This window comes from Anolis carolinensis, unplaced genomic scaffold (assembly GCF_035594765.1).
Source record: "Anolis carolinensis isolate JA03-04 unplaced genomic scaffold, rAnoCar3.1.pri scaffold_15, whole genome shotgun sequence".
NCBI classification, from domain to species: Eukaryota; Metazoa; Chordata; class Lepidosauria; order Squamata; family Dactyloidae; genus Anolis; species Anolis carolinensis.
This window is the reverse complement of record NW_026943826.1, coordinates 13687047-13705758: the sequence shown is the minus strand read 5'-3', so window position 1 is coordinate 13705758 and position 18712 is coordinate 13687047. Positions and strand designations below refer to the sequence as shown.

Here is an 18712-nt window from a genome sequence, read left to right as displayed (position 1 = left end):
TTTTATCCAACTGCTGCCAGTTAGATGGCTAAGCTCCGCCCACTTGGTCTCCTAGCAACCCACTCAGCTCAGGGGACAGGCAGAGTTAGGCCTCACTTAGGCAGCTTCTGTTCAAAAACATGTAAATGAGAGTAGATGAATAGGTACCGCTCCGGCGGGAAGGTAACGGCGCTCCATGCAGTCATGCCGGCCACATGACCTTGGAGGAGTCTACGGACAACACCAGCTCTTCAGCTTAGAAATGGAGATGACCACCAACCCCCAAAGTCAGACACGACTGAACTTAATGTCAGGGGAAAACCGTTACCCTTTACCTAACTACCACCAATTCCTCAATACTTTATTTCCCTTACCACCATACTTAGCCACAGCAACACGTGCCCGGGCACAGCTAGTACTGTAATAATAATAATAATAATAATTGCCCATTTGTTGCAGATTGGGACTCTTTCGGTGAGGATTGGGGAATGTATTAGAGAACACACTACAAATCCCACTCCTCTTCGCCTCCATGTTGCAGAATCATGGGATTTGCAGTCTTCTGAAAGTGGGATGCCTTTCTTACTTCTGATTTTCAGGGCATATCGAAGTCCTTATTCCCTTCTCCGGCTTCATCCCCTTCGGGGCTCAAACGGATCTCAACAGCTTGTCGGAAGCGAGGCTCGTACATCTCTACTGTCTCCTCACCTCTTCAATTAGTGAATTGAACACAACTGTCAATGCTGACCCATAAGTGTGCTTAGACGTGGGACGGAGAGGCCTCGGCGGCCCGGGGAAATGGGTTTCGGAGCAAGACAACATGGCTGAAGACTCTCTGGTCCTGAGGCATCTTCCTCGGCCGTTCCAGGAGGCAAAGAGCCGCGATTCATCTGGCCGACAGAAGCCCGTCGTCGCTGCCGGCAAGACAAATGCAACGCCGTTTGCTTTGAGCCCCATGCCAGCAAAGCGTTTTTGCCAGAGGCTCTCTGTGGCTAGAGAGCGCAGTGATGTGAAAACAATTGGCAAGGAGTAGGCGGAGTGCTGCTCGCTTGCATGTGTTTGTTGATTTATGGAGATCCTGTGGATCCCGTAGGGTACGGGTGTGCGAAACCACAGAAATCTGTCCGGTTTTTGGTCTGTTTTCATTCCGAATTCCGGGTCACCCACCCTCCCTTTCCTGCATTTTTCCGAAATGGAAACAGAATTCCGGATTCCGGATTATGCGTCCGAACAGCCCCCCTCCTACCGGTAATCTCCAGGAATCTTCCCGAAAACAACGAAAACAGAACCGATTTCTGCCATTTTGCACACACCTACCGTAGGGTTTCTTAGTGGTGGTTTTTGGAAGAAAAAAGAAACATCAAATAGAAGTTGCACCCGGGGATTTCTCTACATTATTAACCACCTGGAAGGTGTCCAGAGAAAGAGGGCGACTCAAAGGACCAAAGGTCTGGAGACCACGAATAATCCCTATGAGGAGCGTCTTAAAGAACTGGTCTCTTTAGTCTTCAGAAGAGAAGGTGGAGAGGAGACGTGATCGTCATGTATAAATATTTGAAAGGAAGAGGGAGGAGGCTTGTTTCCTTCTGTCAATGGAGTCAGGAGATTCCACCTAGACATCAGGAAGAATTTCTTGAGCATGCGAGCTGTTCAGCAGCGGAACTCTCTGCCTCAGAGACCGGTGGAAGCTCCTTTCTTGGAGGCTTTTAAGCAGAGGCCGAGTGGCCATCTGTCAGGGATACTTTGATGGTTCTTTTCCTGCATGGAAAACAGGGTTTTAACTAGATGCCCCATGTGGTCTCTTCCAACTCGTTTCGGTTGTCGCCAGATGTTTCCGAAGCACAGGTTTGGTGTCACAGCCTTCCGAGCGCCTTGCTAAGCGGGTGGCAAAGTGGCCTCTTCACTCGCAAGAGGGAAGGAGAGAGAAGACGCACTCGAGATGTGACACCCAACGTCGGCAGTGGCAAGCTTGTAGAGAGATAATTAAAAGGGTGTTTTTCCCGCCTGCTTGCAAAGTGAATGCATCCGTCGTCGTCGAGAAGGTGGCGGAGAGCGTGAACAGCATTGTGCAGAAAGGAACCGGGATCGAGGGGGATAAAAGGCAGAGCTGAAAGGGAAAGCAGCAGGTGAGATGGGTTGTATGTTATGTATATATGTGTGTGTACGTGTGCCGTCTTCACCTGATTTCTCTTTCATATGATTCGGAGCATTTATATCATTCCTTTTAACCACAAAGGTGGTTTACAAAGTTGACAGCCTGGCCCTATATAGCTTGCAATTTAAATAACGCTGACCGTCAAGCCGACCAATTGCAAACATTCACACTTGCCTCCAACAGACAAGAGCTCTTTCTCCCACCCTGGACCTCATTCCACAGGTACAGTAGAGTCTCACTTATCCAACATAAACGGGCCGGCAGAACGTTGGATAAGCGAATATGTTGGATAATAAGGAGGCATTAAGGAAAAGCCTATTCAACATCAAATTAGGTTATGATTTTACAAATTAAGCACCAAAACATCATGTTATACAACGAAGTTAACAGAAAAAGTTCAATGCACAGTAATGTTATGTTGGAATTACTGTATTTACGAATTTGGCACGAAATATCACGATATATTGAAAACATTGACTACAAAAATGCGTTGGATAATCCAGAACGTTGGACAAGCAAGTGTTGGATAAGTGAGACTCTACTGTATATATATAAACCCCACTTGCCTAGTTTCCAACAGACCTCACAACCTCTGTCTTATGCAATGAAAAGAACACATTCCGTTTCACTTTCCCACCAGATAAAGATTTACTTTCCCTTTTTTCCGAGACGGACCTGTGAACTTTCCCTTTGTTTACAAAAGTCTTGTCTTCTATCTACAAGCTCATTACATTCTGCACCTGACAAATCCTCAGAAGACAAAGGAATTCCTGGTAACAGGAATTTGGCCCTAAACCTCTACACTCTGTTCGAGAGAAACTTCTGGCCTTTCGAAACCAGGTCTGTCAGGAAAACCATCATTCCCATTAACATCAGGCGCAGGCCCAGAAACCCCAGCATCCCCATCAGACACTATCACAGGTATCACAAACTGAACGACAACAATTTTATTTCTTCATATGCGCAGAGAGAGATGTTTTTGGAAAAGAATCGCCATTCTTCATTGGCTCACTCTGCCGTCACACTTCTGGGTTCACCGAATCGCCCAGACCATCAGATATCCATAGACAAATTGGGTTTAAGCGGCTGCTCTTTCCCCCTGAAACCATCACTGCCGGCCTTTTCGTGCCGATTCTGCCTCCGCGCAGATTGGCATCGCTTGACCTGACGTGTTATTCCATCCCGGGGAGCCCGAATTGCCCGATAATTGCGGCATCTGAGTTTTAATTGAAATGAAACTGTTGGGTTCAAATCTGGGCCTGTTTTTCCATCTCTCTCTGTCGCTGTGCTTCTTCCTTTTCCTTTTAAATTAACTTTTCAAAGGAAATGGGCAGGCGCAATTAATTAAATACAAAAGCACCGCATCGTCACAAACAGTATTGACGCTTTACGGGGCCGATCGGCACTCTTGGAAATGAAAAAGATGCCAAAGCGACGGGGCAAACAGGCTCGGTGTGTGCCTGGAAATCTAATGCCGTCATTTGTGTTGCTCCTGTTAGTTGCGGATGGTGACGATTCGCCTTCCTCATCTCAGGACTCAAGAAACAGAAGAAAAGGAGAAATCCTTGGAGGGAGAACTTTTGGAAGAATGAAACTTCAGAATGAGATCAGGCTCGTAGAGACAGTGGATAAATTTCTCTCTATTTGCAGTTGTCCTTCCACATTTGCAAGGTTAAGGGGCACAGACCCCCATAAATATAGGGAAGTCGCAGATCTGGTCTGCTACTCTTCTTCTGCTTCTCTTTTAACCGGATAGACCACTTCTCTAGCCATTTGTAAGTCTTCCAGTATGATTCTACGGTCAACGCTTCAGAGAATGAGACTCACTTTATGCGTCAACATCAGAAGCCTGAGTTTGGTCTCCACTCAGCTATGGAAACCCACCTTGAGAACAAGTTGCAAACTCTCAGTCCCAGAAAACTCCATAATAGGATGGCCTTTGGGTCACCATAAGTTGAGAAGGTGGTCTTAGGGTCACCATAAGTTGAGGGCATGCAACAACGGCCACAGATTCATCTATGGACTCACGGAGCCCAGTCTTTCTCCATCTCCAGGCCACAAATTCATCCACTCCATACTTTTTGTGTCTGCACGCTCTCAGTCCCAGAAAACCCCATAACAGGATGGCATTTAGGTCAACCATAAGTTGAGAAGATGGTCTTAGGGTCACCATAAGTTGAGGGCATGCAACAACGGCCACAGATTCATCTATGGACTCACGGAGCCCAGTCTTTCTCCATCTCCAGGCCACAAATTCATCCACTCCATACCTTTTGTGTCTGCACGCTCTCAGTCCCAGAAAACCCCATAACAGGATGGCATTTGGGTCACCATAAGTTGGGAAGATGGTCTTAGAGTCACCATAAGTTGAGGGCATGCAACGATGACCACAGATTCATCTATGGACTCACGGAGCCCAGTCTTTCTCCATCTCCAGGCCACAAACTCATTCACTCCATACCTTTTGTGTCTGCACACTCTCAGAAAACCCCATAATAGGATGGCATTTGGGTCACCATAAATTGAGAAGGTGGTCTTAGGGTCACCATAAGTTGAGGGCATGCAACGATGACCACAGATTCATCTATGGACTCACGGAGCCCAGTCTTTCTCCATCTCCAGGCCACAAACTCATCCACTCCATACCTTTTGTGTCTGCACACTCTCAGAAAACCCCATAATAGGATGGCATTTGGGTCACCATAAGTTGGGAAGATGGTCTTAGAGTCACCATAAGTTGAGGGCATGCAACGATGACCACAGATTCATCTATGGACTCACGGAGCCCAGTCTTTCTCCATCTCCAGGCCACAAATTCATCCACTCCAAACCTTTTGTGTCTGCACGCTCTCAGTCCCAGAAAACCCCATAACAGGATGGCATTTGGGTCACCATAAGTTGAGAAGATAGTCTTAGGGTCACCATAAGTTGAGGGCACACAACAATGGCCACAGATTCATCTATGGACTCACGGAGCCCAGTCTTTCTCCATCTCCAGGCCACAAACTCATCCACTCCGTACCTTTTGTGTCTGCACGCTCTCAGTCCCAGAAAACCCCATAATAGGATGACCTTTGGGTCACTGTAAGTTTTAAAGGTGGTCTTAAAGTCACCATAAGTTGAGGGCACACAACGACAACCACAGATTCATCTATGGACTCACGGAGCCCAGTCTTTCTCCGTCTCCAGGCCACAAATTCATCCATTCCGTACCAATCGCTTTCCAAGGCCTTTTGTGTCTGCTATAGCTCAGCCTTCCAGAAGCTTTGCGAGGCTCCCTTTCAGCCGCGAAGGATTGTCCTGGTTGGGCCCCTAAACCTCCTTGATCTGGAGCCAAGGCTTCAAGAGATGCCAGAAGAGCTTCCGAAGACAGAAGAGAGGCCTTTCATGTGGAAGCCGCCTGCAACCGCGAGATATTTGGAAATCCTTGCTGGGATGCCGTTGCCTTTGTGGCTATGCAAGGATGATGGTGACAGTCATTATTATGACACTATGTAACACAATTTGAAAAATGTTCTGTTCCTGGTGTGAAGGTGTTTTTCCTGTTTAATTGTGCGGTCTCTGCTCTGAATTAACCCGACTCCCGAAACAACCCAGTTTGTCGGTTTCCGTAGCTGCAGCCCATAATGAGATGTGGGCCATGGGAGCAGACGCGGGGGCGGAAGGGAAAGAGGGGATTTCCCACTAATCCGCCTTAACGTCGGAAAAAGCAACCTCTCTGGCTTTATCTAATTTCTCAAATTGATCTCAATTGGATTGAATTAAGCTTCAAAATGAAATAAACATCGGCTGGAAATGAATGATTAAAATGCTCAGAGAGGTCCGCCCCTCTCCGAGCGAACAGCGCACTTACCAGTTCGTCCCGATGCAGAAAACGAGGAGAGGAATCGATTGAAATGCAAATAAAGATAAGGCATCACAATGGGGAAGATGGGCCCCGATTCATTCCAGAAGTAGAGGAATGTCTTTTGAATTGCACCCCAGGCTATAATTTCCTATAAAGAAGAAAGGAAGGGATACCAACATCAGACAGATGTAAAGAAAATTGCCCGTACTATTCAGAACACAACTAATTTTGATGCAATTGGACTGGACGGACCCTATGATTCTATGAGTCTATGCGATAATTACAAATGTAATGTAGAAGTGCAACCATGCTCAACGTCTTCCATGCACAATCCTTGTGCACAAATCAAGATACACTACATCTACAGCATTCCCTGCATCTACTAAGCTTGTAACTCTATGCGATAATTACAATGTAATGTAGAAGTGCCACCATGCCCAACGTCTTCCATGCACAATCCTTGTGCACAAATCAAGATACACTACATCTACAGCATTCCCTGCATCTACTAAGCTTGTAACTCTATGCGATAATTACAATGTAATGTAGAAGTGCAACCATGCTCAACGTCTTCCATGCACAATCCTTGTGCACCAATCAAGATACACCATCTACAGCATTCACTGCATCTACTAAGCTTGTAACTCCATGCGATAATTACAATGTAATGTAGAAGTGCAACCATGCTCAACGTCTTCCATGCACAATCCTTGTGCACAAATCAAGATACACTACATCTACAGCATTCCCTGCATCTACTAAGCTTGTAACTCTATGCGATAATTACAATGTTATATAGAAGTGCCACCATGCTCAACGTCTTCCATGCACAATCCTTGTGCATAAATCAAGATACACTACATCTACAGCATTCCCTGCATCTACTAAGCTTGTAACTCTATGCGATAATTACAATGTAATGTAGAAGTGCAATTGTATCCCTATATTTCTGTTGGATCCTTCAAGGAAGCCTGAATGAGGCCTTATGTGCAATTCTCTACTCCTTAATGCATTTTAACATTTGGGCATGACACAGACAAGGCTTTATTCCAACAAGACTCCCTTCGTTCCATTCTCTCGCTCCCTCTGTTTCTCCGTCCTTCCGTTTGATCATTTTCGAGGCATTCATTCTGTTCGTTGTTGATGTTCAAGACAGGGACGTTTTAACCCAATAAATAGATTTAATAAAACCAAAGTCTGTGCGGTGTCATTCTCAGGCTATAAATATTGCAGGAATTCATTTCCCCCCAAAATCATGGCAGTAAACTCCTTAAAAACCTCCCATGAATATCTGGAGACAGTTCTGGGTCAGCTCCCTTTCTCTGGCTGAGTAAAAAAAAATCAATTTGCTTGTGTGTTGTGTTTTTGAAAAAAAAATCAGGACCAAAGGGGAGTGGAGAGACAATGTTCCTTTCCGCGTCAACATTTTTCTTCTGGAGTCGGTTACAGATGGACCGCGGACTCCTCCTGACTCCGCAATGAAGTAATTAATTAACCATGTTCTTTCTGCAAACCGACGTTTTGCTTCATTCCTGAGGGTCCTGGAGGAGGCACCCGGCTGAGAAAGCCTTCTCGCTGTGGGAGGAACGCCATTCAAATGAGTGTGACAGCTCGCTTCATGCCGTGTTGCCTTTCCGAGCAAGGCGAAGGCGAGTGTTCTTGTTGTGCATTGTTCAAGTCATTTCTGACTTATGGTGACCCTATCCAATGTTTTCTGAGAGAGTGTGCCTCATCCAAGATCATTCAGATCGTTCCACGGCTGAACGGGGATTCAAATCTCGGTCTCCAGAGTTTGGGTTGGATACGAAATCTTAACACGAAAACCGTAGAGAATAGAGTTGGACGAGACCCCAAGAGTCATCTAGTTCAACTTCTAAGAGATGGATAGATAATTTAGGATGTGTAAATCTGTTCAGGTTTTGTTCCAGTTTTGTTCCAAATGTTGGGTGCCCCCCGTTCTGTTTGTGAGTGTGTTCTTCAGTCAGGAACTTTAGTGGAAATGCTCGCCGGGCACGGACCCTCCGTATCCGTGATCCTAGTCTAAATTCGGCCTCATAGAAACAGAGCGAGAGAGAGGGATACAGATGGTTCACCTTAGAGTTAATGAAGGCTGGAAACAACTTGAAGGCACACAACCACAAGCCAAATTGGGTCCAATATTGGGGGAACTCTAGGATAGGAATCAATTTATAGTGATGTTGAGTTTTGTAGTCTTTAAAGTCTTGGAAGGCAATGAGAAATGTTGAGAAATCTTGTCTTGAAGGCTTCGAAACTAAGCTAAAAAGAACAGCCTACCTGTGGTGGTGCATCAGGTACATCCGCGCGATTGAGTGAGCTCCCATCTGTCAGCTCTAGCTTCCCATGCGGGGACATGAGAGAAGCCTCCCAGCAGGATGGTAACACATTTGGGCATGCCCTGGGCAACGTCTTTATAGACGGCTGATTATAATATAATAATAATAATAATTTTATTCTTATACCCCGCCCCATCTCCCCGAAGGGACTCGGGGCGGCTTACATGGGGCCAAGCCCGAACAGAACAATAAAACAAGACAAGAAACCAATAAAACCAATAATCAAACCATAGTGTGATTATCTCACACTAGAAGCGACTTGCAGGATGTTCTGACACGATAAAAAAATTAGAATCATAGATTTGGGAGAGACCTCGTGGGTCAGCCAGTGCAGTGATTCCTAAATGCAAACTATTGTGAAAAAGAAAGGAGGAGGCAACGGCAAACATCATGATTTATCGGGTCAGCATCCACCTGAAAGAGCCAATATCTGTAAATAACCAAGCAGCGAAACGGTGGGGAAATAATGCTAATAATATGCAAACGCATTCCATGCAAGAGCAAGGTTGGATTCCTTCCTCCCTCGAACATTCAAGAGATGTACTTATTGGCATCTGGTTGCGAGAAATCCAGGAAGGCTTCAAAGTGGTTTTTTCCCTCCCCTTTTGAGTGGTGGAAATCATTAAACCCACTACGGGGAGAGGAGGAAAACGGTTTCAAACTCTGGGGACCGCTCCAGGCAAGGCGTTTTTTAAGAGGCCGGCTTGCCATTTTGCATTCCTAAACGCGGCTCACTGGGCTTAACGCGGGTGTCAATTCAACACGTCCTGCCTCTTCAAAGAGCCTCGTTTCCCATTCTGGAGCCGTTTGGTATCTCGACCTTGGTCTAGAGCAGGGGTCCCCAAACTTTTTAATCCGAGGGCCGGTCCACAATCCTTCAGACTGTTGAGGGGCCGAATTATCATTTGAAAAAAAATACAAACAAATTCCTATGCATACTGCACATGTCTTATTTGTAGTGCAACAACAACGAAAGAACAATACAATATTTAAAAATGAAAACAATTTTAACCAACATAAACCTATTAGGATTTCAGTGGAAAGTGTGGGCCTGCTACTGGCCAATGAGATAGTCCAAGTTAATTAGGATTGTTGTTGTTGTTGTGTGCCTTCAAGTAATGTCAGATTTTGGCCGAGCCTGTCTAAAATTAATTATTTATTTACTGCATTTATTTACTACATTTATATCCCACCCTTCTCACCCCGAACGGGACTCAGAGCAGCTGTATGTACATACAATATATTATATTATTAGCATAACGCAATATTAGCATTATATATTACTATATTGAACTATACCACTATACTATTATATAATATGTAATATATAACATGTAATTAATATTATTATATGGTATTACTATTAGTATTATATTGTATAACATAAGATTATTATCAATATTATATGTATATACAATATATTATATTATTAAAACTGAAACAAAACATTATATTATAAAACTGAGGGCGGGGGCCAGGTAAATGACCTTGGAGGGCCGCATCCGGCCCCCGGGCCTTAGTTTGGGGACCCCTGGTCTAGAGCATACTCTGCAAACAGGATAGAAAAATCCCACTCTTGCACTCGCAGGAATCTATAGGCGTCTACAGCCTAGATCCAGGGATGGAAGTCATGCTCCCCTTCTCTTCTGTTCTGCCTTGGCCAGACACACCTGGAATCACCCTGTCTGGGGACCACCATTGAAAGGAGATGTCGACTCTATGATGGAATGTGATGCAAAGGATCAAGGATCTGGAGAACAAGCCCTATGAGGAGTGGCTTAAAGAGCTGGGTATGTTTTGCCTTCAGAAGAGAAGGCTGAGAGGAGACGTGATGAAGGCCATGGATCAAGACGTGAGGGGAAGAAGTTAGGATGCAATGGAACAACGGCTTCAAAATTCAGGAAAGAAGAAGATTCTATTGCGCCAAAATGCTAATGTGTATGTGTGTGTGTAAAAGAAATCCCTTGAAAGAAAACCTTTGCAAAAGATCTCTGCAAGAAAAGAGCTCAGCTTTTGCAGGAGCTAAGCCACGCCTAAAACAATGTATCGTTTTGAGAGCAGGTGGCTGAGATTGTCAGTTGGAATTTGAGCTTGCTAGAGAGAGGACACAAGAAGACTGGCTCTCTGAATAGCTACGGTCAAGTAGCTGTTTTGAACATGCTATGCTGTATATATATTGAATGCTGATTTATTAGTTATTTATGCAACTACAAGGACATTGTAAGATTGCTGAACTGTTTTATTTGACTTCAACTCTACAAGTAAAGTTTCCTTTGTTCTGTTCAACTCCTCTGCCTGGTGTGAGTTCTTTGCACATGGTGTTAACTGGACAATACTGGTTCCGCTACGCTACTCTATACTCTAAACCCTAACAGATTCCACCTGAACATGAGGAAGAACTTCTTCACTGTGAGAGAAAGAGCGGTTCAGAACTCTCTGCCTGCCCCGGCGTGTGGTGGAGGCTCCTTCTTTGGAGGCTTTGAAAGAGAGGCTGGATGGCCATCTGTCAGAGGTGCTTTGAAGGCGATTTTCCTACATGGGAGAAGTGGGCTGGACTGGATGTCCCTTGGGGTCTCTTCCAACTCTTGGATTCCATCTATCTATCTAACATCAAACTATCATCTATCTATCTAACCATCTCTTATGGTTAGACTGATGGAACTTGGGGTCTCTTCTAACTCTAGGAATCGATCTATCTATCTCTTATGGTTGGACTGGATGCCCCATGGGGTCTCTTCCAACTCTAGGGTTCTTATCTCTATCTATCTATCTATCTATCTATCTATCTATCTATCTATCTACCTATCTATCTCTTAAGGGTTCAACTGGATGGTTCTTAGGGTCTCTTCCAACTCTAGGAATCTATTTCTGTGGGGAATCTTATCTATCTATCTATCTATCTATCTATCTATCTATCTATCTATCATCTATCTATCTCTTATGGTTGGACTGGATGGCCCATGAGGTCTCTTCCAACTCTAGGGTTCTTATCTCTATCTATCTATCTATCTATCTATCTATCTATCTATCTATCTATCTATCTATCATCTCTTAAGGGTTCAACTGGATGGTTCTTAGGGTCTCTTCCAACTCTTGGATTCCATCTATCTATCTAGGATCCAACTATCATCTATCTATCTACCCATCTCTTATGGTTAGACTGATGGAACTTGGGGTCTCTTCTAACTCTAGGAATCGATCTATTTCTTATGGTTGGACTGGATGGCCCTTGAGGTCACTTCCAACTCTAGGGTTCTTATCTCTATCTATCTATCTATCTATCTATCTATCTATCTATCTATCTCTCAAGAGTTGGACTGGATGGCCATTGCTTTCTCTTCCAATTCTAGGATTCCTTCTCTCCCCCCTCCCCTCTTTCTTATGGTTGGACTGGATGGCCCTTGGGGTCACTTCCAACTCTAGGGTTCATCTATCTATCCATCCATCCATCCATCCATCCATCCATCCATCTCTCTCTATGTCTTATGGGTTGGACTGGATGCCCTCTGGAGTCTCCTCCAACTCCTCCAACTCAGAAACAACCAGCTTGGGAGAACTTTCTTTTTTCTGTTTGGTTGAGGACAGAAGGGTAAGGCGTCACAGCTCTCAACTATTTAGCTAAGTGTCCTTCAGCCGAAATCATCATCATCATCATCCTCCTCCGCCTCTGCCTCCTCCTCGAGGCACTTGCAAATCCATCCAGCCCTGCCAAAAGAGCGCTGTCTGTCACTCATTCTTCTGCCTGGTACGGCATTTGAGTGCCTGGTTCCCCAAAGCCTCTGCGACTGAAAGGAAAAAGGCTGGATGTCTCTATTTTATTTTTATGTGCTTTCCCTCCACACGAGATCAAGAGGCCTGCGCGGCTCTCCTGACATCTCAGGGAACGAAGAGAGGGGAGGAATGGGGAAGAAGAGGAGACGGAGAGAGAAAGGAGCCCTCCCTGTTTCTATGGCAACAGCGGAGCAGATCAGGCAGGCCAAGAACAGAAGTTTGCACACACTCAAAGGCAGCAATGCACACATATCGCATGTGGCCTGAGCACACGACGCCCTAGAGTTTGTGTCGCAGGATGGGTCCATGAAATGATTTATAGCTTCCAAATCATGACCTTCCCAAACAACTGCAAGCTGGACAGCAAGTGATACAAACAGGATATGCAGACCCACTTTCCTTGTCCTCACAAACAATCAGAGTCATCAGATAGTCACAAACAACAAAACCAGATACTCACACAGAGTCACAGAGGAGAGAGGAAGATGGATTCCTTCATCCTCCTTTTATATCCACCTGCTGATAGGTCATCAATAAGAGACAAATGTCTAATACAACCCATTGTATGAGACTATTTGAGGACCTGACATGGGCTGAGTCACGCTGAGTCACAGAGGAGAGAAGAAGATGGATTCTTTCATCCTCCTTATCTAACCTCTTCTTACAGTCGGGAAGTTCTTCCTAACATTCAGGTGGAACCTCCATCCTTGTCATTGGGACCCATGGCTCCATTGAGTCCCAGTCTTATTTCCCTGACGAGGTCAGAGGGCATTTCAAGGTGTTTTAAGTTAAAAGACCCAACACAGAATGAAGCTGTAGCTTCCAGCTTCTAATTTGAAGGCCTTTTGAGTTTCAGTCACAGGTGAGATTTGAAAGACAGGCCTGGTTGGCTTCTATCCGAATCCCGCTCTGATCCCTTTCACGTTCTCCAATCCGTGTCTCTTGTGTGCTGTTAACAATGACAACCCAACGGCCTGCTTCGGTGCCCCGCTCTTCGATGCCATCTGCGCTGGCCCTGTGTTGTTTGCAGAGACCACATTTCCATGTTCAAAGCCCACTGGCGGGGAAAGCGCTTTGGACTTCAAATGACTTACATTAGCTCAATTCAAAGCCAAGCTCGGCCTGGTGTCTGTATTGTTGCCACAAACAAAAGGCCTCTTGTGCGGCATCGGGGCTTCGCACAAAAGGCTTGGCCGAGGCAGTCGTTCCAAAGGGAGACCAAGAGGGAGAAAGACCAGGTCCTGGCTGACGTCCCCGAGTCCCGTTTATTCATCCCGTGGATCAGGCTCGCTCTTGACAATGTTGCGAGAGCACAGGGCATCGAGGCGTGCGGCCAAGGACTGGCAACTGTTGCCGCTCTAATAATGCACGCGACGGCAAAGGCCGTCAAGCCACGAGCCATGTTTTGTTTGACCCAATTAGACTTTAACTAATAGGAAAGATCTTCATGACGGCAACCACTGTTTGATAGCAAAACGGACTCCTTCAGAAGACAGTGGGCTTTCCTTCAGCGGTGATCCTTGAGCAGTTGTTTGGTGGTCACTAATAGGAAAGATCTTCATGATGGCAACCAGTGTTTGACAATGACATGGACTCCTTCAGAAGACAGTGGGCTTTCCTTCAGCGGTGATCCTTGAGCAGATGTTTGGTGGTCACTAATAGGAAAGATCTTCATGATGGCAACCAGTGTTTGACAGTGACATGGACTCCTTCAGAAGACAGTGGGCTTTCCTTCAGCGGTGATCCTTGAGCAGTTGTATGGTGGTCTCTAATAGGAAAGATCTTCATGATGGCAACCGCTGTTTGATAGCAACATGGACTCCTTCAGAAGACAGTGGGCTTTCCTTCAGGGGTGATCCTTGAGCAGTTGTTTGGTGGTCAGTAATAGGAAAGATCTTCATGATGGCAACCAATGTTTGGCAGTGACGTGGACTCCTTCAGAAGACAGTGGGCTTTCCTTCAGTGGTGATCCTTGAGCAATTGTTGGGTAGCCATCATCCATGAGACTCTTCATCTGGAGGACAACTTGATGGTCACCACAAGACTGGATTTCTGCAATCAGGCTCCCTCTATACCAAGTTTGGAAACAGACTCGTTCCAAAACATGGCATCCAGGTTGGTTATAGGAGCATCTAGGACAATAGTTCCCAACTTGGCGTCCTCAGATGTTTTTGGCCTTAAACTCCCAGAAATCCTAACGGCTGGTAAACTGGCTGGGATTTCTGGGAGTTGTAGGCCAAAAACATCTGGGGACCACAAGTTGAGAACCACTGATCTAGGAGATATCACATGACACCGATATGAAAATGACTCCTTTGGCAAAGGTACCAAGCGTTGGTTGCTAACTTGGAAGCATCACATCATTTGGGTCCAAATGTAACCATTTTTCCTGCTCGCCCTGGAGACTAGGACTCAATGGAGTCGTGGGTTCTAATGACTTAAATCGTAAAGGTTTTGTGTTTGCAGGAGGACATCCTGATATAGCACATTTTGCTCTAGTTTTCCAAGGAATCTCTCATCATCGAGTCTCAACCAATTCAACACAGTCAACCAAGTTTCTGGAGTAGGACAACTCCTTTCAAAGTAAGGACTGAACAGTGAAATAGGAATAACACTTTCAGACCAGCAACATAACATTTTTCAAATGTTGTTCCATAGCCGTCTTCTACTACTACTACTACTACTACTACTACTCCTTCTTTGGAGGCTGTCAAATGTTGCTACATAGCCGTCTTCTTCTTCTACTACTACTACTACTCCTTCTTTGGAGGCTGTCAAATGTTGCTACATAGCCGTCTTCTACTACTACTACTACTACTACTACTCCTTCTTTGGAGGCTGTCAAATGTTGCTACATAGCTGTCTTCTTCTACTACTACTACTACTACTACTACTCCTTCTTTGGAGGCTGTCAAATGTAGCTACATAGCCGTCTTCTTCTACTACTACTACTCCTTCTTTGGAGGCTGTCAAATGTTACTACATAGCCGTCTTCTACTACTACTACTACTACTACTACTACTCGTCCTCCTCCTTCTTTGGAGGCCCTTAAATTACATTCAGGCTAAGATGTGTATGAAAACCCAAGAGGGCAAATACAGGTATTCCAAAATCAGGACGGAAAAATTTCAAAACACTTCTGGTCCCAGTCTACATGATTGTGATCACCCCTGACGTGAAGGAAGCAGCGAGCAGATGCCTTCCTCAACGGAGCTGCCTGCCCTTCGCGGCGCATTCCCCGTTTGTTCCTGTGTAATGTGTGAAGCAGATTGTGTGTTCAGCCCCGCTCCACAAAGCTCCCCAGATTGCGGTTGTCATAGCATCCGCAGGCTGCGAACTCCGCAGATGGCAGCGGGAGAGGAGCTTCGTGTTCCTCATCCTTCCCCGGTTGCCTATCAATTCCCACCCGGAGGGCATTCCCCTTTTTTCATTTTTAATTTCCACAGAGAATGTTTTCTTCTCTCTCTCTCCTTCCCTCGCTCTGTTTCTGCCATTTCTGATATGTTGTCCTTTCTTTCTTTTCAGGATTCTCTTGGTGGTCTTTTCTAGATACAGGTGAGAGGAGTACGGATGGCTGCAAAGTCCCTCTCATTTGTGTCAGGCCTTCTGGTTGGGAAATTCACCCACAATCCAACACTTCCTTGCTTCTTTCTTACCAGTGATGAGACACATTCAAGAATGAATAGTCTCCCTTAGACCCGGTTGACTCAATTTATGGGAATCCAACAGTTGCCCCATGGACAGTTGGGTCAATCCAGCATCATAGAATCCTAGAGTTGGAAGGGGTCTTGAGGGTCATCCAGTACAATTTTCTTCTGCCATAAAAGAAGACACAATCCGATCCCTTCAAACAGATAGTTATCTGGCCTCTGTTTAACAAAGAACGAGCCTCCATCGGACTCCAAGGCAGAGAGTTCCACCTACTTATGGTCAGGAAGTTTGCTCAGCTCTCTGTTTAAGCCCCAAGGCTTTGAGTTGCTTGAATTTCCAAGACGCAGTGAACAAAATTATGGAGTTTTGACACATCTGGTTTCGAGTAAAATATCTCGGATTATGGCTAACTAATAAAAACAGCAATCTCTGATAAAACTCAGGGGGAAACTCTCATCCGTTGTGACCTCTCACCCCAAGATCCTTCTCTGAGATATTTCGGGCCCAACTTTTGCGAAAGAAAGGAGGGTAAGGTTTGAAACAAGGCCTTACGTAATGGCATTAAGAGATTCGATCCCTCCTTCCCTCTCTCACTCGCTCGCTGCTCCGTGCTTCATTACCCTTGCAAACTCTCTAATTCCTGACATGTGTGCCGCAGAAATAAAGAGGATTGTGAGCCCTTGCAATCGTGATGCAAATCTCATGAATTTCGCAAAAAAAAAAAAAAAAGAGAACTGCTCCGCCGGTTAGAGAATCACCTTTGGAGGAAATGCAGTTGGACGGAGAGGTCAATCTTCTGCAGCGATCTCTGATCTCCGCTGACCTCGGATGCAAGAACGGGTTGATCGAGAGGAGAAGGAATTCATCACGGAGGAGGCCTAATGCTCCCTAATCTGGCTTTCTTGCAGATAGCGGCTTGTTCACTTATTCGCTCCTCTCTTCGTGCCTCAAACTCTTCCTCCACTTTGCATGAAAGATTCAGAAGTCTCGAGCAAAAGCATGTTTTAAAAGAAGAGAACCAACATCAGGAGCACAAAGCGCAGTGCATTTGGAGATTGCATGACAGCGACCATGTGGACAATGGGTGGACACCATCAATGGAGACATGTGTGCTGCCAACCTGAGACCTGAGGAGACCCAACACAAAGCCCTGTGGAAACAACAGTCACAATGTTCACCCCTCCATTGGGGAAATAGCATAGAAAGAAGATGGATGGATGTATAGATGGATGTATAGATAGATGGGTGGATATACTACAGCACTGCATTTGGAGATTGCATGATGGCGACTACGTGGACAAAGGCCAAAGAAAAGATGGATGGACACCATCAATGTGTTTTGATTTGTTGTTCAATGTGTTTTGATTTGTTTTTCTATTTATATTTTGTTATATTGTATTGTATTGCTCCATGTAAGCCGCCCCGAGTCCCCGTTGGGGAGATGGTGGCGGGGTATAAATAAAGATTATTATTATTATTATTATTATTATTATTATTATTATCAGCGAAGACATGAGTGCCGCCAATCTGAGATTTTAGGATGCCCTGTGGAAACGACAGTCACAGTGCTCAACCTCCATTAGGACAATAGCTTAGAAAGAAGAAGAGGAAGACATGGAGCCCTCCACAGAGCACAGTTTGAGAACTCTTTTAGAGTATTGAGAGCATTTAGTTGCCTTTGTCATTGTTCCCGACTTCTCTGCGATGCCCATTTCGACCAGAAGAGAAGTAGAAACTGGGAACTCTGGGAGAAGAAGCTTGGAAGGTTCCTGCTGCCAGGAAAAGCTGTTTGTTCGACTCTTGCCACCCTGAGCTCTCTCTGTTCTTGGACGCGTTTCAACGTCGCTCCACGCCAAGAAGCCGGGCCTCTTCTAATAAGTCATTAGAACGTAATTAACACTTGTAACTTTACAACGGGGCACATCTGGCACCGGTGACTGATCGAGAACCACATGTTTGGAAGGAATAGGGTCCAGCAGAGACAGTTCTGGGCTGGAATGCAGTGCCAATCATTCTCTGTGGGGAAAACGGATGGACTAAACCAGATGTGGGGCATGCTGCTGGGGAGAGTTGGGGAGCATATTTAGTGCCGAGTGTAATTTTAATTCTATGAGTATTTTATTTTGGTCCAAAGTAAGCCGGTGTGGGCAACAGTTTCTCTGCCTCCATCTCTGTAAACAGTAACAAGGTCTAGGTGGGTGACTCGTACCTCACAAACAGCCCTGAACTCGCACTTCTTTGTGATGCCTCCGCTGTGAAGATCGCTCCTTCCTGGCATCCCGTGGCAGGAGGTAAATGGACTGGAACAGGGTTTTGCTGTTTATATCGAACCGGCTGCAAGAAAACAAACCATCGGAGAACAAGGTCTTAGCCATGAGAAGAATGCACTAATGCACTTTTTATTTAATCCCTTCTCCGTGCGGGGATGGGAGGCAGGAGGGAAAGGTATTAAAGATCTACGGCTGGTGGAGGGAGGGAGATGGAAGACATGAGATGAGGAAGATGTCAAGGCATACCTCTCTCCCTCTCGTCTGGAATTAGGACCACATTGGGGCCATTGGGACCAAGTCGAATGGAAGAAGGAGGAATAGGACAAGGAGGAGGAGGAGGAGGAGGAGGAGGAGGAAGAGGAGGAGGAGCAGGAGGAGGAGGAGGAGGAGGAGGAGGAGGAGGAGAGGAAGAAGAAGAACAACAGGAGATGGAAGAGGAGGAGGAGGAAGAAGAAGAAGAACAACAACAACAACAACGACAACAACTACAACAACAGGAGATGCAAGAGGAGGAGGAAGAAGAAGAAGAAGAAGAAGAAGAAGAAGAACAACAACAACAACAACAACAGGAAATGCAAGAGGAGGAGGAGGAAGAAGAAGAAGAAGAAGAAGAAGAAGAAGAACAACAACAACAACAACAACAACAACAACAACAGGAGATGCAAGAGGAGGAGGAGGAGGAGGA

General features: G+C 45.5%; 1 protein-coding gene and 1 long non-coding RNA gene across 4 annotated transcripts in view; one reads left to right on the top strand and one right to left on the bottom strand.

Annotated features, from left to right (window-relative positions):
• The window catches only part of nphp4 (nephrocystin 4), a 231594-nt gene that overhangs the window by 117534 nt on the left and 95348 nt on the right, over positions 1-18712 (bottom strand). For 2 of the 3 annotated variants that reach the window (XM_062965716.1, XM_062965719.1), the window contains 2 exons: positions 17967-18091; positions 5988-6129 (listed from right to left, as the gene is read on the bottom strand). The gene's annotated coding sequence lies outside the window, so the exon portion shown is untranslated. Of the gene's footprint in view, positions 1-5987; positions 6130-15572; positions 18092-18712 lie in introns of those variants that run through there. The other variant, XM_062965717.1, reaches the window with a different exon arrangement.
• On the top strand, positions 458-10621 carry LOC134294485 (uncharacterized). The gene is made up of 2 exons (XR_010001367.1): positions 458-2105; positions 10000-10621. It is a non-coding gene; the product is annotated as an uncharacterized LOC134294485 (long non-coding RNA).